Below are 21,634 nucleotides of genomic sequence, written 5' to 3' on the forward strand. Positions count from 1 at the left end.
AAAGGAATGTCATTTAAGTTGTAATTATTTAACTTCTTTTTGTCCTATGTTAATTGGCTGTTGGTCTTTCATCTTTGAATGTTTTAAAACTATTTAATCTTTCATAGTTTTTATAAATGATGTTATGTAGAAATTTGACTTTTTTTCTACTAAAATAGATAATTAGTTCTGATAGCATTTATTGAATGTTTCTCTTTTTACCCACTGATTTAAAAGTCTACCTTTGGCCGGGTGCGCTGGCTCACACCTGTAATCCTAGCACTCTGGGAGGCCGAGACGGGCGGATTGTTTGAGCTCAGGAGTTCGAGACCAGCCTGAGCAAGAGCAAGACCCCGTCTCTACTAAAAATAGAAAGAAATTATATGGACAGCTAAAAATATATATAGAAAAATTAGCTGGGCATGGTGGCTCATGCCTGTAGTCCCAGCTACTCGGGAGGCTGAGGCAGGAGGATTGCATGAACCCAGGAGTTTGAGGTTGCTGTGAGCTAGGCTGATGCCACGGCACTCTAGCCCGGGCAACAGAGCGAGACTCTGTCTCAAAAAAAAAAAAAAAAGTCTGCCTTTATCACATGTAAGATTCCCATATATACGTGTATTTATCTGTCCGTACTAATTTTCCTTTGATCTAATTCTCTATTACTGCATAATTATCATATTGTTTTAATGTTATTGTAGCTTTAAAGCCTTTTATTAGTCTTTCAAAAATGTACATCTTATTCTTTGGTATTAATTCTTACAGATTAACTTTAGAATATATTCCTCAAGTTAAAAAATAAATGTATGAAGGATTTTGATTAGAATTGCATTGAGTTAAAGATTCATTTGGGGGAAAATTGACATCTCTATATTATTACATCTTTCTGAGTGTTTTGTATTTTTGTTCATTTCCTCCAGCCTTTGGCTTCTATATGTTTCTTCTATATATAGGCAACTTGGAATTAGGAGATTTTCTCCCTTTCTGTCCTCTTTGGGACTTTTCTTATGCTCTCTGGCTCTCAGGTGCTTCTTTTGCTTGTCCTTTCACTAGAAAGTTGGGGTTTCTTTTTCTCAGAGTCTTAGCGTCTTCCTCCTCCACTGTTATGCCCCTTGGGGCCCTCCTGGATTAAAGCAATAAGGGAAAAAAGAGAGAAATACATAGTAAAGATTCCTCCCACATTCTTCACACTACCCTGGCTCCTGTTTCAGTTCCTCAGGATAGGCTTTTGGGTGTGCGGCCTCAGTAGTGCAGCCTCATGACCTTAGACTGGCTTCAAGGCGGGTCAGCAGAGAAAAAGAAAAACCAAAAAGATAAGGAACTGAAAACTCCCCTCTTACTGCCCCAACCACTCTCTAGCTCGCAGATGCTTGTTTTACTCCAGTTAGAAAGGGGGTTTCTCGTGGAGTTTTTGCTGTGTGTACTTGCTGCCTAATTCTGGAACTGCACCTACCCTTAGGTAAAAGTGGTAGATAAAGAAGGATTTTTTTTAAAAGTAAAGTCACTGCTATATTGGTTATTCTTCACATTTTGACTGTCCTCCCCAATGTACCTGTTGTTGTTACTTTTTACAGTATTCAGGGAGTGGCTTTTAGTATTGTGTACAGAGTGTTTAGTTGTAATCAGTGAGGGAGATAGGCTATAGTGGGCTTACTGTCCGTGTTGACCTTTACTGAAAATCAAATTATTTCATTTTGAAAATAATTGTTGTTGAAATTCTTGTTCCTTGATTACTGCATTTTAAGAACAGATTTCTCTTGCTTTATGGATATATTGGCCTCTTGAATCTCTCACAAGATACCAATTAAAGTGAAGAATATTTTCTGTCTTTGTTGCCTTACCATATTTTCTTTGGGTCGTGCCTCTGCTTTTTAACCTTAGTACCTCTCTTGGTTTTTGTTAAGTGGCTGGTGACTTCTGACTTTCTTCTTTACAGTATTTTCAATTGAATGTCACAATCAGTGGTTGTCCAACTTGAATGTGTATAACAATCACTTGGGGGCTCAGTTAAAATGTAGATTCCTGGCCCCATTCACAAAAATTTTATTCATTATGTCTGGGGTTGGCACATGAACACCTTAGGTGATTCTGCTGGTAGTTAATGATAGCCCTTGAAATCTTGGTAACTGGTGTAGTTCTGTAAAGGTCAGTATTCTCCTTCACAGAACATGGTCTTACCCACTGAATGTCATGGCTGACCACAGGACTCTGCAGTTGGCTTCCCACTTGCTGTGGTGAGTGGGAGGTGGGCTTTCCTTTTTATTATGCACTTGAAGAGACAAGGCTAACAAGCTGGAACCTGTCCCTCAATTTCTGCTGTAGGGAAGGAATTTTTCTGCATGGAGATTTCTGATGGGTTCTGTGTTGTCTTCCTTTTTTTAATTTTTTTTTAACCCTTTCCATTGAGATTGCCTGCTATTATCTCCGTCTCAAAGTTCACACTATAAGCCCTCAGAAAAAGACTTTAGACTCACAATAAATGCTGTGACATTAACTTATTTGCCAACAGAGTTGTACTGGCCATCTTTGGTGGTTTTTAACTATGTTATTCTGTGGCCTGCCCACATTCCCAGGCCCTCCTGACATGAGGTGTTAAGTAGGGAGAAGAGGTAGATCATGGTCTCAGTCTGCAATCTTGAACTGAAAGTCCATTGTTAATCTTAAAATAATGTTGGTTTCTAATGTGTCAGGAAGTATTTCTATTGCATCTCACATAAAATAATCATCATAAAATCTATAGCAGGATCACTGCTTACTCATACTCAGGTATGCAAAGAAAATGTAGCTTCTTTATTTTTCTATAACTCATCCTTTTCCTCTTGATGAACCCTGGTCACTGGATAGCTGGAGGAAGATTACCAAATTTACTCCAATCTGCTAAACTCTTTGGATATTTCAGTCTCTGGATACTACTTATGTAAATATTGTCGCTTTCCTTCCATCTTCTCACAAAAGAATTCAGACTTATGAGTTGAGTGTATGTGTCTTGTGTGAACTGGTAGTGGTGGAAGGGTGCCAAGACCCTCAGTCTATGTGCTGTCTTCTCTGATTGCTCACTGGTCTGTTCTTTAAAGTGACTGATTGGCTACTCCCTGGAATTGTAACCACTGAGGTGCTATCAGAACTGTCCTTGGGTGTTCTAGTTTACAACTGATGCTACTTAAGGTCTGTTCTTCTGGCTCCTAGGATGCATTTTGGCCACCTTCCCTGGTGTCACAGATAGCCTGAGGTTGGGCTTGGACTTCCCATCTCCCCCCTCAACCCACCCGCATCCCACCTAGGTATTCTCTCTTCCAGGCCTCTGCTACGGAGTTACTTTGCCCCTATCACAGTGACCTCTTCTGGCAAACTCAACATCCAGCATCTTAAGTTACCTTTCCTGTACTACTTTAGAGCACGCAGGAATTTCCCAGTACCTCCCGTGGCACACGGGAGAGAAGGCAGATGCCAGAGCTGATCTTACATTTTTCCTCAATCTTACTGTGATTCTGTGCAGATATTTTGGTTTGGCTATCTCCAGCTTGTGCTGAGTGTGCATAGGGAGAGGTAAGAGGTTGATGGTGTGTGAGTGTGTGTGCATGCACATGTGTGCTTATGGTGCAAGGAATGCTCCTAGACGGCAGTCAGTTTGCACAGTCTCATCACGAAGCAGAGCAGAAGCCCTTCCAACTCCTAGATTTCTTTATTCCATCAGATATTCCTTTTCTTCTGCAGCCTTTTTCTGGAGAAGGTGAAGGGAGTATTGGTCACTTGCATCTCCTATCTGGTCTCATTCCTTTATCCCATAATCTCACAGTCCTTTGGCCAGAATCAGGAGTTTGGGACTGTAATTTTTACTTTCTCTAGGTTATATTAATTTCATCCCTCTACCCTAAGTCGGAAGCCTCATATTCTGTCATGAGCAGAGTGGGTATCTGCTCTATACTGTGAAAGAAACTATAATCCTACTCTTTCAGTCTTGGCCAGAAAATATTATCATTTTAAAAATCCCTTCTTTATGAAAGCCAGACTTTCAAGGCTTTTACCTTACCACAAAATTCTTTCTTTAATTCATAAAGTAAATATTAACTATTTCTCTTTTCATTTCTAAACTTCACCAAGGAAATGGATGCTACTCATAGAATGGGGGGAAGTGAGTGGAAGGAAATGCAAATAAGAACAGCATATCAATAACTGTTTTCATAATCATTAGAGTATACCTACAGTCATACACTTCTTTTTTCAAAATTTCCTTGGCTTTTCTTACATTTACCCTTTTAATTGTTGTAATGATTCTTATATGATTATGTTTCTAAAACATATTGTAGGGTTTTTTCCTTATTTTTTAAAGAGACAAGGTCTTCCTCTGTTGCCCAGGCTACAGTGCAGTGGCACCACTGTATCTCACTGTAACCTCCAACTTCTGGGCTCATGCAATCCTCCTACCTCAGCCTCCCAAGTAGCTAGGACTACAGGCTCAAGCTACACACCGTTCCTAGCTAATTAAAAAAAAAAATTTTGTAGAGATGGGGGTCTTGCTATGTTGCTCAGGCTATTCTTGAACTTCTGGGCTCAAACGATCCTTCCACCTTGGCTTCCCAAAGTGCCGGGATTATAGGTGTGAGCCATGATGCCCAGCCCATATTGTAGTTTTTCTTTGATTTGCATGAAGCCTATAAATTTGATATCAGTTTTTATCTTAATTATAGTTTTCCCGAACAGGAAAATAGTATGTGTCTCTGTTTTTTCAAATCTTAAAATATTTATCAGTAAGGTTTTGTAAAATTTTAAAATGTGGATTTAAAATACAGTTTTCACATTCTTTTTAGGGAATTTTTTCTTTTTAATATTTTTGTCTTTACAAAAGCAAAATCTAGCTTGCAACTCACTTCCTTCTGCCTTGTGACTCTTCTCTATGTGTTCCCATAGCACTGTTTGTCTTTTGTAGAATTCTTCATATTTCTGTTTATTAGGTTGTGATCAGTTCAAGGCAGGGAATCAGGTATTGCTCGTCTTTATTTGCCTTATTGCCTAACAAATTCCTGCTCATGAAAAGCATGGGGAAATTAGCAATTCCTATACTCCTTGCCTGATTTATTTTTCTCTGTAGTCATTATGTTCTAACGTACTATATGAGAACATCAGCTCCACCTCAGATCATCAGGCATTAGATTCTCATAAGGAGCGCACAACCTAGGTCCCTAGCATGTGAGGTTTATAGTGCGGATCGTGCTCCTATGGGAATGTAATGCTGCTGCTGATCTGACAGGAGGCGGAGCTTATGTGGTGATGTGAGTGATGGGGAGCAGCTGTAAATACAGATGAAGCTTTGATCACATGCTGCTCATCTCCTGCCGTGCAGCCCCATTCCTAACAGGCCATAGACAGGTACCGGTCTGCAACCCTGGGGGTGAGGGGCCACAGATCTATAAAATATGGCTGTGCGTGGTGGCTCATGCCTGTAATTACCATTTGGAATATTTGTCACCTGTAGCATGTGAACATGAGAGTTCTTTAGCTTTTGCTGGGGCTTTAAAAAAATTATTTATAGAGATCAGCCTATCTTTTAATTTTTCTTTTAATCGCTTCAGTGTGCAGTCTCCCCCATTCTCTAAATTGATGCATCTACTCTTCTCTTGGCCTAGAGAATGCTCTTCTCTGCCATGCTTTGCTTGTTTAACACCTACTGTCTTTCAGGTCTCTTTTTGGTTCCTTCATTTTCTAACTTTCATTTTGAGAATTTTTAAATATATACAAAAGTAGAGAGTATGATGAATCCATGACCATTACTATGTATTCATTACCCAGCATCAGTAGCTGTCAGGACTAGGTCTCTATATATCAAAGTAGCTTTTCTTAAAATCCCAGTAAATACCTTTTATTTTTTTCTTCATAGCACGTTAACATAGTTTGCAATTGTGTATTTAATGTCTGTCTTCTCCATTGGATTGTAAGCCCCTTAAAAGCATGAGGTTTTTTTTTTTTTGTTTGTTTGTTTTTTTGAGACAGAGTCTCGCTCTGTTGTCGGGGCTAGAGTGAGTGCCATGGTGTCAGCCTAGCTCACAGCAACCTCAGACTCCTGGGCTTAAACGATCCTACTGTCTCAGCCTCCCGAGTAGCTGGGACTACAGGCATGCGCCACCATGCCCAGCTAATTTTTTCTATATACATTTTTAGTTGGGCCAGGTAATTTCTTTCTATTTTTAGTAGAGACGGGGTCTCACCTTTGCTCAGGCTGGTCTCGAACTCCTGACCTCAAGGGATCCACCTGCCTCGGCCTCCCCGAGTGCTAGGATTACAGGCGTGAGTCACGATGCCCGGCCAAAAGCATGAGTTTGTCTATTTTCTTTATTGTGATATGTCCAGTGTCTTATCAGTGCATGAAGCATGATAGGCTCTCAAATATCAAATGAATGAATGATTAAATAACTGAAAAGGTTGCTAAGGGATTTGAAAAGAGGAACATTTGATGGAAATCTTTTGAAAAACAGAGATTGAGAAGAATGACTTGGGCAGCCTTGTATTAAAAATATAGGTACTGTCTTAGGCTCAGATCATATACCTATTAAGCAATCCTCATGCTCTTACTTGTTTTTTTCCAAGTAAGCTTCTGTGGTGGAAAGCAAATTCAGTGACCTCCTGACAAGAATATTAGTTGAGTTCATAAGATATTGTCCATACTAAATGACTGCATTAGCTTTGGGGAATCACTCTAGAATAGGGTAAAATGGTCCACTGAGGTGCTAGACCTTTGGGGCTGAGACATCAAGCACCCTGATGGCTCTGTAGAGAAGTTACAATCTTGAAGCCCTTGCCCAGCCATCAGCCTGTATCTCTTGTTGCCATAGCTTCATTTGATGAAATTTAAGAAAACTGTTTTTCTCCTCAAATTGCTATTCTCTCCTAATTTTTTGGTGCTGTTTTGAAGCAGTAGCCATGGTTACGGAGGCTCCTTGGGAGCTTTAAAAACATCAGTCAGTTTCACAGCTGGAAGCAGAGTGATCTAGATAAAAGCTTAAGAATACAGCTTACTGAGGTCCGTCCCCCGCCCCTTGTAACTGAGTTCTTTCATTAGGGAGCACTTTGCATAAAGTGAAATGTTCTTTGTTCCCACTAAAGTAGACAACATTTTAATTTAAATTAACAGTAAGTTAGCACCTGGCTCCTTTTTTAGAGTCTGGTAAAGGGAGGTGATACTACCATTCACCTGTCCTTCACCTGCACCTTCCCTGTCTCTTATCCTCTTCTTTCTTACCTCTGTTTCTTACCGTCTTTCCTGTGCCAATAGTGAGTGATAGTAATACTGACATTTGGGGCTCAGGATGGATAAAGTTGTGAAGTTTTAGCTTTGGATTAATGGGGGTGGGGGGGGGAAAGGAATGAAGTAGCAATATCTTACCGTCTTTCCTGTGCCAATAGTGAGTGATAGTAATACTGACATTTGGGGCTCAGGATGGATAAAGTTGTGAAGTTTTAGCTTTGGATTAATGGGGGTGGGGGGGGGGAAAGGAATGAAGTAGCAATAAAAGCTTGGTACAGTGGTACCAGGAGTGTATTTGCCAGGATCAAGAAGAGTTAAGGACTAGCTCATGTCAGAGGGCCAGAATAAGTGATTTGTTAGAAGTAAATCTTGGCAGCAAGCATTGTCTTGATGGGTGCCACTGTTGAGAAGGGAAATGAAACCCATATTTATTAAGCATCTAGTATGTATTAAATACTTGCATGGATATGTTTTACTGTATCATGCTCTCTCTTATACTAGACTGAAAGTGTTCTGAGAAATTTAGGATGACTGATAATTTTTTTCTTTTTGATAGTTTTCTATTCTGAAACTATGCCTCCTTTGCTTATAGCTGGTTAGTATCATCTTGTTTCTTCATGTGATCTAGACCAGGGATTGACAAACTACAGCCTATGGGCCAAAAGTGGTCTGTGGCCTGTCTCTTGTAAGTAAAGTTTTACTGGAACACAGCCACAATGCCCATTAGTTTATGTATAGTATATGGCTGCTTTCACATTCAAATAGCAGCATTGAGTAGTTGTGACCAGAGACCCTATAGCGTGCAAAACCTAAAATATTTGCTATTTGGCTCTTTACAGAAAAGTTTGCCAACCCTGATCTAGATGGACTGGTTCAGTCCACTTGGACTGGATGTGGGAATGGTTATATTAGGGGGGGAGCACAGTCTTAGGTTACAGTGCTTGTGGACATTAGAATAGTGGTAGCATAAAAGGATGAGTAGTGAGTCTTCTGGGCCCTTCTTTATCCTAAATCCAAACCAAGACTGTGAAAAGAAATTCCAAATGTAAATATTGCAATTTTTTTTGACATTTCTTTGCCATTTTTCTACTACTGTAGGTATACCTATGTCCATACTCTCACATAGACTTACTCTAATTCTGTTATTTATTCACTTACTTACATAAATATAGACTTACACAAATATTTTAATTGGAAGTGACCTTGGTGGTCACATGCCTCAACATCCTTATTTTTACAAAAACTGAGTCCCTTAGAAGTTGGTATCACAAAAGCAGGTTAATGGCAAGTCCTGGGATTAAAACTTTGGTTCTTTGAATAACTATTGTCGTGCATACAGGCATTCACATACGAAGTCTGCCCTGTAAGGCCTGGCCCAATGTATATCTTTAGCTCTAGGACTTCTTAGAAAACTAAAGAAACAGCTGAAGAGGGAAAAAGCATCAAATCTGGATTCTAACTTTATACTGTTATCTTTGCCAATTTTTAGAAAGTGCACCATTCCTTTAAGACTCTAGAAGGTAAATTAGGATTATATGGATTACTGTGGACTAACATCCAGATATTTGCTTCATTTTCTGGTTCCTTTTCACAGTATAATTTATGTGAGGGAAATGTGCAATTATTCAAGTAAATACAGTGCTGTATTCACAATCCCTAAATACTTTGTAAGTAGAACATTGAAGAATCCAGAATTCATGTTGCTATAAATAGGTTATATAAGCTTGTTTAAATGTTTTTCTTTTGTGAACTGAACGAACTATAATTTATAATAAATATACTTAATTTATGATTTCATAACTTAATGAAAAAACTTTAAGAAAATTAGATATAATTTAATTTAAAAGACAAAAGGAATATGCCAGAAATCATAGCCATTTTACTTTCATATTCCTGTTGGGGATATTGCTGTCACAATTGGGGCAGAGTCATTATTTTCCTCAAATACAATATTAAAAAGGCCTCTCCCTTTATTGCATCAGAAAATAATCACAGAATTTCTTCTTGCTGATTCCCTGGGGACCCATTTTAGACAAGAAAAATCCTAAGAGAAACTTGCACAAACAATATACACTGGAAACTAAACTACAAAAGCAGATATTAGCATCCTTCTGGTTTATTCTGCAGATAATTTATAAAAGCCTAACACCGATATTATTTTTCTATTTTTAATTAACCTCTAAAGAATTATGTAATTGTTCCTTCTTTCCCTCTCTGTGATAAGCCAGGCCCCTCAACTTTCTTTCCTTTTACATTTGAAAAGTGTTTTAAATTTTTTTCTTAGGAACATAAATACCAAACAAATTCATGTTGTAGCTCCACATACTTAACCCATCATCCAATCTAATTATGACTTAAGATACAATGAGACTATGTTCCACATTTAAAATACATGATTGGTATTTAACCTTTCAGAAATTTAAGCCATTGTAGTCATTCAATTCCTCATATTTACTTTTGTATTTTTATTGAAGTCCTATCTCCAGATTGTCCACATGAACAAAAATGGATGATTCAAATGTTTGTTTAAATTTGAAATTCTTAATAAATATTTTCATTATATTTGGTTCATTAGAATTGAGATTGACATTATCTAATAATAATGGTTTGGTTATCACCTATCTGGAACTCTGATTTATCAGCATAGTTTAATTATCAAGCTAGTACTCTTCAGTTCTTCAAAACTAAGAAGTTGCTAATATGAGTTTTATGGACCATTTCAGAGATCATTACACTCTCCTGATAATATGTGCAAAATGCCATCCATGTGGGAATTCTTTTAAGGTGTAGTGTCTATATCTTTTACTGGAGTCTCAAAGCTGTCCGTCACCTAAACAAGATTAAAACCCATTTTTTTATAGGGCCTCTGAACCATCATACCTTCCAAAAGAATATTTAAGCTAAGTTTGCTTTGCTTTCTAGAATCACTTAATCATTGAATCTTGGAATGGCCAACCTCCATTTTTACAGATGCTGGAAGTTAAGTGATTTACCCAAGGATATTGTGGTGTAATCCTTGTTAAATCAGCAGAGGACCCAGTGGGCCTTTTGTGGCATCCCAATTGATTTCTTTGGGCCTTTTTAGCCTTCTGGTCTCTTCACAGAGTTTGTTGAGCTTTCAACTTGGCAAGAAGGTGTTTGTATTTGAATATAAAGCTTTTATGGACACAATAGTGATCTCTAATAATTTGCCCAATTATTTCATGAAATGTTAATGTAATGCTGTGTAGTTTCTTAGAGGGAATATATATGGAGGCCACCCTTATAGTCCCAGAGGAAAATCTCTTAGTCTTCACTGAAACATTTTATGTATTTGGCAAGTGTCCATGTTGAAGTAGGTTTTTAGGAGCAAGGTCATGAAATTTTAGACTGTAGGAATCTCAGGCTTGTGAGCATTTCATTCATTCATTTAACAGGTCTCACAGAGTTATGAAATATTGTAAATTCTCAGACTACTAGGAATTAAAGAAATCTCCTTATTAAAATATAGGACCAAAGCCAAAAAAGGATCATTTTTTAATTTACTATTTTGTATTTAATACTATCTGATTAAGATTTAACTATTCTGTTTAAGTTAGTGATTTTTTTAATGTTTCAATTTACAGGTTATATTTCATATTGTGAACATAGATCCTCAATTTTTATGTTGTTTGGTAATGTAAAACAGTATAGGTAAATTTGTAAAGGCTACAGCAAATTAATTGAAAATCTTCTTAAGTGAACTTAAATTTTAATCACTTTTCATATATACTTGAAATGATTTCAAAGTAAGGTTTTATGACTTAATGTGCTATTACATTTCAAAGAACTAAAGACTAATGTCATTTTACAAAATTTATTTTACTTGATATGTTTGAGATTTATGAACTGTGAGATTTTGTGTGTATCTTTCCAATTCTAGTTAATCCATTTAGCTTTTCAAACTAGAACAGGATTCTTCAATATTCTAAGTCCTATCTTAAGATTCCTTAGCCAGTTTAGTTCATACAAAGAAATCACCCAAAAAGAATATTAATAATGTGATATTTATATTATATTTATTTTTACATATCATGCTTTTTTTTTTTTTTTTTTTGAGACAGAGTCTCACTTTGTTGCCCAGGCTAGAGTGAGTGCCGTGGCGTCAGCCTAGCTCACAGCAACCTCAAACTCCTGGGCTTAAGCGATCCTACTGCCTCAGCCTCCTGAGTAGCTGGGACTACAGGCATGCGCCACCATGCCTGGCTAATTTTTTCTATATATATTTTTAGTTGTCCAGATAATTTTTATTTCTATTTTTAGTAGAGACGGGGTCTCGCTCAGGCTCGTCTCAAACTCCTGACCCCGAGGGATCCACCCTCCTCGGCCTTCCAGAGTGCTAGGATTACAGGCGTGAGCCACTGCGCCCAGCCCCATATCATGCTTTTATTTGTGTTTTTACTTTATATGCTTAGGGTATGTAATTGGTTGCTGAGAGTAGATATATTAATATGATGAATAGTGTTTTAGCTGTAGGATGTAGGGTTCAGTTGGTACAGGAACCTCAATTATATGTAAGTCCTCTGTGCTTCCATGAATAGTATCCTGAGCTCACAAAACCTTATGATATTTATCACATTATTTTACTTGTCTCTTTTCTCAACTAAATCTTCCCCAAATCCCTCAGGACAGGAACATTAGCTAGATCAACTTTAAATCTTCAGATTGTAGCACACAGCAGACATTCAAATATTTTTTAAATGAATAAATTCAATGAGGGATATGAGGACCTATCTTGGATCCCCTATAGTCACTAAACAGGACTTTAAATTGTGGAGTACTGTATTAGTTATTGTTCTCTAGAAAAACATAATAGGGTGTGTATGTGGTAGAGGGGGGAGAGAAAGAGATTTTAAGGAATTGACTCATGTGATTGTTGGCCCTGGCAAGCAGGCTGGCAGGCTGGAGCTCCAGGGAAGAGTTGATGTTACAGCTCGATTCTGAAGGCAGTCTTGAGGCAGAATTCCGTCTTCCTTGGGGAACCTCAGTCTTTTTCTCTGAAAGCCTTCAACTGATTAGATAAGGCTCGCCTATATTATGAAGGATAATCTGTTTACTCAAAGTCTATTGATTTAAATGTGAATCTCATCTAAATAATACCTTCATAGAGACATCTAAACTGTTGTTTGACCAATATATGGGGACAGTGGCTTAGCTGACACATAATATTAATGAGCACAAGTGCCAAGTAAGTAAGTAATTCAATAGGAAAACAGATTCCTCAGCATTCTCATAAATGAAATCAGCTATGGGCCAGGTGTGGTGACTCACTCCTGTAATCCTAGTACTCAGGGTGTAAATATTGTAAATTCTACGTGAAATCCGTAGAAGTTCAAAGTAGGAGGGTATTTAAGACCATTTTCTGGGAAGGACTTACGATGGGTGTCAGATATAAACTCTGACAGATAGGATTTGAAAGGTTTTATTTACATAGTGGGGCTAATAGAACAAGCAGATGAGGCAGCTTCACAAGTTGGAGGCTTAGCTATAGCTTGAATGTATTATATGTTTTTAAAAAAATATAAAACCATTAACTTGGAGTATCTTATTTATATACAGCCCCTTTACCTTTTGTATTATGTATGATTAATCATTTTTATATGCCTCAGCTGTAGTCCTGTTAGGTGATCTGAAATTGTAGTTTCAGTCAGTTTTATATTTACCTTTTTCTGTTATTCCCCATTCCATTCTTTAGTGTATTAATCTCAAAAATTCATGAAATTGTTGGGCACTTCTTGAGGGTAGCACTGAGATGATCTGTTTTTATTTCCCATTAGCTGTTCTCTATTTTGTCATTACAACATATATGCCTTTTTTTATTACTTTGCTTTTCCCATAGTCCAAACAGTGGTATTAATTGGGACACTTCTTGGTCCAGAGCCACATATTCCTACTATTGTCACTGTGCTTGATCCTACTTCCTCTTGATTTTTTTCCAGATAGAAGCTTCTTTCAATGATAGTATTTGTTTCCTGTGCTTGCTTCTGAAGCCTCACTCTAATTTCTCTTCTCCAAAGCTTATTGCCTCTATTGTTACTCCCTTTGTAAACTCTTCTTTGGATTGCATTTATAGAAATTTATATGATATTCACAGAACTTGAATTACTGAAATAAAACTTTATTTATTTTGTGTACCTCAGGTAATACTCTGTACCTACCTCAGTTTTCATCAAGTCAAACTAATTTTCTCTCCAAGTAGTCTGTGTTTTCAAGATTTCAGTACATGTTGTTATCTTGCGGCATGGAAATACTATCTAGTATTGTAAGGATTTGTCACTTGTAAAGCAATTAGAAAATGTAATGTTCAAAATATGCATGTAATTTAAATAGAAAACTTTCCATTTCTATAGCTTCAATTATTTTAAAATAATTATGTTTATTTATAATAGTCAGTGAAACTACATTTTTAACAATGCTAGAAGAAAAGGCTTTAATAGATCCTGAGCATCGTAATCCCACTTCTTTCCCTGACAGTTTTGTTAATTGGGATTCCTCTAGAGATCATTCTTTGGAAAACAACTCCTTCCTCCTGCCTTTACCCATGAGGTCAGAATATAAGAATTCCTTCCTTATCATGTACTTCAATCTTAGTTAGAATTATTATGTCTTCGCCCTTTAATTGTTCCTTGTTACTACTTCTGTAGTTTCAAAAAATACCCATTACAATTAAAATTAAGGGAGAACATTGGGACTTGAAACAATGAAACTGTCAATTGTTACATTAACTACAGTTTGCTGAATGGTCATGTGATTGAGGAAGATAGTAACAAGTAATTGAATCATTAAACAATAAAGTTTTAAAAATAAACTCTAATTCTCTTCTATATTTACATAGTAACTAGCAGTTCCTTAAATTGTCTAGGTAATCAAGACAATAAATACATTTTAGTAAATAGAAAATAAGTAGGGTTAATTTAAAAATGTAAGTTATTCTGCATAAAATATTGTTCTCTAATATTCTCATTTTGTAAAAATTTATTGCCCTCCATTAAAAAGCAGACATAAAAACATGGTTTAGTATGTTAATATAAACCAAGTAGTCGCATGTGCACCCATCCTAAGAAATGGAATTTTACCAATACTATGGAAACTTCTTATGTAAGCCTCTCTTAACTCATTCCTCTTCTTGCACCGCTCCTTTTAGTGCTATGCTGAATTTTGTGACTGTTAATTTTTAAAACGAAGTTTTACTTTATATAGAGCTATTCCCAAATAATCTATTGATTTGCTTATTTTGGAACTTCATAAAAAATGGTAAGGCATACCTTACAGTATTGCAGGTTTGGTTCCAGACCACTGCAATAGAGCAAATATTGCAATAAAGTGAGTCACACAATTTTTTTTGGTTTCCCAGTGTATATAAAAGTTATATTTACACTATACTGTAGTCTGTTAAGTGCACAATAGCATTATGTCAAAAAAAGTACATACCTTAATTAAAACATACTTTATTGCTAAAAAAAATCTAAGGATCATCTGAGCCTTCAGTGAGTCGTACTCTTTTGCTGATGGACGGTCTTGCCTTGATGTTGATGGCTCATGACGTATCAGGATGGTAGTTGCTAAAGGTTGGGTTGGCCCTGGGAATTCTTAAAATAAGGCAACAATGAAGTTTGCTGCATCAACTGATTCTTCCTTTTACGAAAGATTTCTCTGTAGCATGCGATACTGCTTGCCATCATCTTACCCATAGTAGCACTTCTTTCAGAATTGGAGTCAATCTTCTCAAACCCTGCTACTGCTTTATCAGCTAAGTTTATGTAATATTTTAAGTCCTTTGTTGTAATTTCAACAGTTCAAACAGCATCTTTATCAGGAGTAGATTATCTCAAGAAACTTTCTTTACTCATCCATAAGAAACAACTCCTCATCCATTCAAGTTTTATCATGAGATTGAGCCAATTCAGTCATATCTTTGGTCTCCACTTATAATTCTAGTTTTCTTGATGTTTTTACCACATCTACAGTTACATCCTCCACCAAAGTCTTGAATCCCTCAAACTCATCCATGAGTGTTGGAATCAACTTCTTCCAAACTCCTGTTAATGTTGATATTCTGACTTCCTCTCATGAATCACAGATGTTCTTAATGGCATCCAGAATGGTGAGTCCTTTCCAGAAGGTTTTCAGTTTACTTTGCCCAGATCCATCAGAGGAATCACCATGTATGGCAGCTGTAGCCTTACAAAATATCTCTCTTAAATAAGAAGACTTGAGAGTTGAAATTAGTCCTTGACCTGTGGGCTGCAGCATGGATATTATGTTAGCAGGCTTGAAAACAACATTAATCTCCTTGTACATCTCCACCAGAGCTCTTGGGTGGCAAGGTGCATTGTCAATGAGCAGTAATATTTAGAAAGAAATCTTTTTTTCTAAGCAATAGGTCTCAACTGTGGGTTTAAAGTATTCAGTAAACCATACCGTAAGCAGATGTACTGTCATCCACACTTGCTTGTTCCATTTCTAGAGTACAGGCAGAGTCGATTTAGCATAATTCTTAAGGACCCTAGGATTTTCAGGATGGTAAATAAGTATTGGCTTTAACTTAAAGCCACCATCTGTATTAGCCCCTAACAAGAGAGCCACCTGTCCTTTGAAGCTTTGAAGCCATGCATTGACTTCTCTCTAGCTATGAAAGTCCTAGATGGCACCTTCTTGTAATTGAAAGGTGTTTCATCTACATGGAAAATCTGTTGTTTAGTATAGCAGCCTTCATCAGTGATCTTAGTTTGATCTTCTGGTTAACTTGCTTCAGCTCCTACATCAGCACTTGTTGCTTCACCTTGCACTTTTATGCTATAGAGATGACTTCTTTCCTTAAAGCTCATGAACAAACTTCTGCTAGCTTCAAACTTTTCTTCTGCAGCTTCCTTACCTCTCTCCATCATAGAACTGAAGGGAGTTAGGACCTTACTCTGGATTAGGCTTTGACTTAAGGGAATGTCAGGGCTGGTTTGACCTTCTGTCCAGATCATTAAAACTTTGTCCATATCAGCCATAATGCTGTTTTGCTCTCTTGTTGTTCATGTGTTCACTGGAGTAGCACTTTTAATTTCCTTCAAGAACTTTTTTTTTGCATTCACAACGTGGCTAATTGTTTGGCATAAGAGGCCTTGCTGTCAGCCTATCTTAGCTTTCAACATGCTTTTTTCACTAAGCTTAATCATTTCTAGCTTTCAATTTAAAGTGGGAGATATACAACTGTTCCTTTCACTTGAAAACTTAGAGGCCATTATAGGGTTATTAATTGGTCCAGTTTCAGTATTGTTGAATCCCAGGGAGTAAAGAGGACTGAAGAGAGGGAGAGAGATGGAGGAATGGCTAGTTGATAGAACAGTCAGAGCACATGCAACATTTGTTAATTAACTTTGCCACCTTATATGGGCTTACATGTTTGTGGCACCCCTAAACGATTACAATAGTAACATTACAGATCCATGATCACAGATAACCATAGCAAATATAATAATAATAATGAAAAAGTTTGAAATATTGTGAGAATTACCAAAATGTGACACAAGTGAGCACATAGTATTGGAAAAATGACACTAATAGACTGGCTTGACTCAGGGAGTTGTAATTTGTTAAAAAACACAGACAATGTCTGCAAAGGACAATAAAACAAGGTGCAACAAAATGAGGCTTGTCTGTGTATTATGTGTTCTTCTAAGGTCTGCCTTTAAGTTTTTTAAGTTTCTAAGATTTATTAATGTTGCCTGTAGGAAATTTATTTTCATGGCTTTATATTATTCTTTTTTTAAAAGACAGAGTCTCACTCTCTTGCTTGGGCTAGAGTGCCATGGCGTCAGCCTAGCTCACAGCACCTCAAACTCCTGGGCTCAAGTGATCCTCCTGCCTCACCTGGCTAATTTTTTCTGTTTTTAGTTGCCCAGCGAATTGTTTCTATTTTTTAGTAGAGACAGCGTCTGGTTCTCGCTCAGGCTGGTCTCAAACTCCTGACCTCAAGTGATCCTCCCCCCTCAGCCTCTCATAGCGCTAGGATTATAGGTGTGAGCTACCACGCCCAGCCTGTTATGTTGATTGACATAGTTTGTATTCTTTCTACTGTGAATAACTGTGCAATGAGTATTCTTATCTATTGTGGTATACATGTGCAGAAGTATCTCTGTCTAGAAGTAGAATAGCTGGGTTATGGGGTATGTGCATATTCAATTTTAGATAATACCAGATTATTTTCCATTTTGGTTTGTGGCAGAGAGTGGCTAGGTATACACTGAAAATTTCCTCTTTTCCTGGGCACAGAGTTAGGTTGTATTTTCTACCTCTCTTGCATCAGGAATGGCCGTGTAAATGAATTCTAGCCAGGAGAATGTGAGAACTAACATATGCCACTTTCAGACCTGGCCCACAAAAATCTGGCATGCATGATTAGGCAGTTTCTCTTTTCCCATCTTTTGGCTGAATTTTATTTCTTCCATACCAATCCTTTTACCTTTTCTTCCTTATTACTGTGCTGGCTAGAGCTACTCTGTTGAATAGAGGTGGTGATTAATGAGTGTCCTTATCTTGTTTCTAATTTTAAAGTGGATGCTTCCAGTATTTCACGGTTGTCCACAATATTTTCTGTATTTTCTAGATACCCTTTATAAAATAAGGAGGTTCTTTTTAAGGTTTTTGTAAAAATTTTATCAGGAATGTTGAATTTAATCAAATGTCTTTATCAGTAACTATTTGAGATAATCATTTGGGTTTTCTCCTTTGATCTGTTGATTTTGTGAATGTTATTTGTATCTTCATAAATGTTAAATTGTATTGGTATCTCTGGCATAAACTCAGCTTGATCATGAGATTTATCAGTCTTTTTTTATTGCTGCATTCAGTTTGCCAATATAAGTATCTTTCACTGTCTATATTTTTTCAGATTCTTAGTTTAGATAGTGAGAGACCATGTTATACGACTATTTCAGAGATTCTCAAACTTTCTCAGTTCATGATACCCTTAGGTCAAAGAAATTACTTACAGCTACATTTATTTAGTTAGGTTCAAACCAGTTACTAAATATTTATATCATTATAACTTATTAACTATTTGGAAAAATAATACATAAATTCAATGAAAAGGCAATATTATTATTTTATTTTTAAATAACTACATTTACTTACCAATGGGATGTGTGCACCTGAGAGTAATGCATAACTTCTCAAACCTTGGAATCAGATCAGGCATTGCTACTGTCGTCTCATTCCAAGTTGATTTTCACTTGGTGCTTGCTCTTTACCACAGCAACTACCATAAACTCAGATTCACAAGGATAGGACGTCATTGAAAGGAATGTTGAAATATTGAAACTGTGGAATAGTGTATTTGGTGCCTGACAGATGTTGTGTAGCATAGTTTGGGAACTGCAGAATTTGTTGGTTCCTGAGGTGTGGCAAGTGAACAGTTAGAATATGGATGGTGAGGGACACTGCATTTTTAAAAATCTATTTGATATTTACATTTTACAAAGTAATTAAGTTGGAATAAGAAAGGATATCAGCTATATTTTTAATAAAATTTTCTGTATTAATTTACTTTTTATAATGGGTTTTGAGTTGTGAGGGATACTTGTATTTTATATACAATTTTGTACCTGTGTTCAAAGGTGAGGTTGACTTACTTCTTTTCCTTTCTTATACTCTTTGGTTTTGCTATTAAGGTTATACTGGCCCCATAGAATGAGAGGGAATTCTTTCTGAAAGAATTCATATAAAATTGAAATTGTCTGTTCTTTGAGTAGGGTAAAACTCAATTGTTTTCTTTGTTAGAAGACTTTGCTTTTCTTTCATTTTTGCTTATCTATATATTCTTATTTTCTATATTACCGTACAATAAATCTTTAAGGCTGGGCAGTCATACCAAGAACACAAAACAAAGCCAATGTTTGGAGTTAATTCTTAAGTAGGTTGATCACTCATTCCCCAGATCTTGTACTTTGAAACAAAACTAACTCATGGTTTTAGAGAATATTTTAAACTATTGATTTAATTTCTTACTGACTATAGGATTATTCAGTCTTTCTTTATCTCCCTGGGTTAGCCTTTTTTTAAAAAAAAAAAAAAAAACAACTTTTTGGGGAATAATTTTAGATTTACACCAAAGTTGCAAAAATAGTATATTGAATTCCTACATGCCCCTCACCCAGTTCCCCCCATTATTAACACTTTATGTTACCACGGTACATTTGTCAAAATTAAGAAATGGACTTTGACTCACTAAACTTCAGACTTTATTTACATTTCAAAAGTTTTTTTCATTGATATCCTCTTTCTGTCCAGGGTTGACCCAGAGTATTACATTGTATTTAATTGTCATGTCTCTCTAGTCTCCTGTGGTCTATGAGATTTTCTGTTTTTCCTCATTTTTGTGACCCTGACAGTCTAAAAGTGTACTGGCCAGATACTCTGTAGAATGTCTCCCTATCTGAGTTTGTCTGATTTTTTTTTGTTTTTTATGATTAGACTAGAGTTATAGGAAGAATACCATAGAGGGGAAGTGCCCTTCTCAGCACATCATTTCAAGGGCTACATAATATCTACTGTATCACCAATGGTTTTAAATTAACCTTCATCACTGGGTAGAGTAGCAATTGCCGTGTTTCTCCACTGTGAAGTCATTATTTTTCCTTTTCCCTACTTAATTGTTTATAACCAAGTTACTAAATCACTAGCCCACCCTCAAGGGTGAGGGCATGGGAATTAATTTTCACCTCCATATTATTTGGAATTCTTCTGTAAGAAAGATTTGTCTCTTCTCCCATATTTTTAAAAATTTATTCAACCATGTTTCTATCAGTATGTCCTTGGTTAGTTTTAGTGGGTTACATAATTTTTAATTGAATTACCTATTTCATTAAGTTTTCAAGTCTGTTAGTACAAAGTTTTTTATAAAAAAAGATTTTTAAAATTTTTGCTATATCTATTATTAAGTTCTCCCTTTCATCTACATCATTTTCTTTCTTGATTTCATTGGAGATATTTTATTAGTCATTTCAAAGAACTAGGCTGGCCGTGGTAAAGTGTGCCTGTAGTCTCAGCTACTTTGAAGGCCTGAGAGAAGAGGATTGCTTGAGGCCAAGAGTTGGAGATTGTAGTGCACTATGATTGCACCTGTAAATAGCTACTATACTCTAGCTGTGGGAAACATAGCAAGACCCCATCTCTAAAAAAAATAAAAACCCAACTTTTGGTTTAATCATTCTCTTTATTGTGTGTTTGTTTTCTATTTCATTAATTTATGCTTTTATATGTATCTTGCCTTTTACCTTTTTTTGAGAAATCTCTTCTTAGCTGCTTGAGTTGAGGAATCTCTCATCAACTGCTTACTATGTAGCTGTGAGAAAGTAATTTATCTTTTCTGAGCTCTGATTCTTTCATTGATAAAGGAGGATAATTATTTTTATTTTCTAGGGTTTTTTAAGAAATAAAATTAAATAGAACCTGTAATATATAGCTTGGCACACAATAGATGGTCAGTATCAGGACTCAGGATATCTTCTAAGGAAGTTATGTTGGCCTCCATACAGGAGATTGTAGTAAGCCTTAGTCTCAGATGGTATTAGTGGAGCAGTTGATGGGTGCTGGTTGATGGTGCTGATAGGGGCCAATACTATCTCTGTTGAGAATCTACTTAGCATCAAGCACTGTTCTAGGCTCTGGAGATAAATCCATGTGTAAGACATAGTCTTCCTGCTTTCACTTATCTATGTATCCAGAAAGATACATAGACAATTACTTTGCTGGATGCTATAGTGGAGTAAGCTTCGGGTGCTATGAGGGCACATAGAAGGGTTACTCAGCCAAACCGCTGCAGATGAGAAAGGGCTTTCCAGAGGGAGGAGGATGAGAACGTGAGGGATTAGAGTAGTAAGTCCAGAGAGGAGGCAAAGTGAAGTTTGGTAGAAATTTGTCACTACTACGAAGGTGTTCCATTCATTCAACATTAATGAAAATATCAGGGATCCTAGGAAAGGATGCTTTTATCAGGTTAACGTTGGAATATTAAGAGCCTACTTTTAGGTTTAGGCTTACTCAAGCAGACAATTTTAAAAAGTGAAATAAAAATGATACTATTTATATGTAATATTGAATTTTCTATCAAATAGCACTTTTTGAAGTCAACATGCTTGTTATTTGGTACTGTTGTCACGTTAGGTTATATGTCAGGGGAAGAGAGAAGGAGAGGAGGAAAGGAATAATCATAATAATCTTCAGAGGATGGAAATGATGACTTGTGCATGGGGGTGAACATCGCTATGTGCTGTGTCTGCTGTTTGCATATTTCCCTTGCTCTCATCATCCTTCACATGTGATGAAAAATTATTTGTTGAGTGGTTCATCCACAGTACATAGTTTTAATTTGGTAGAGTTTGTTGCTCTTGTATGGATGTGATATTCATC

The 21,634-nt window shown here is 36.6% G+C and overlaps 1 protein-coding gene across 8 annotated transcripts in view; it reads left to right on the plus strand.

Annotated features, from left to right (window-relative positions):
• NCOA1 (nuclear receptor coactivator 1) overlaps nucleotides 1-21,634 on the plus strand; it is a 241,129-nt gene that overhangs the window by 83,401 nt on the left and 136,094 nt on the right. The window lies entirely within an intron of this gene.

Source organism: Lemur catta, chromosome 4 (genome assembly GCF_020740605.2).
Source record: "Lemur catta isolate mLemCat1 chromosome 4, mLemCat1.pri, whole genome shotgun sequence".
Lineage (NCBI taxonomy): Eukaryota > Metazoa > Chordata > Mammalia > Primates > Lemuridae > Lemur > Lemur catta.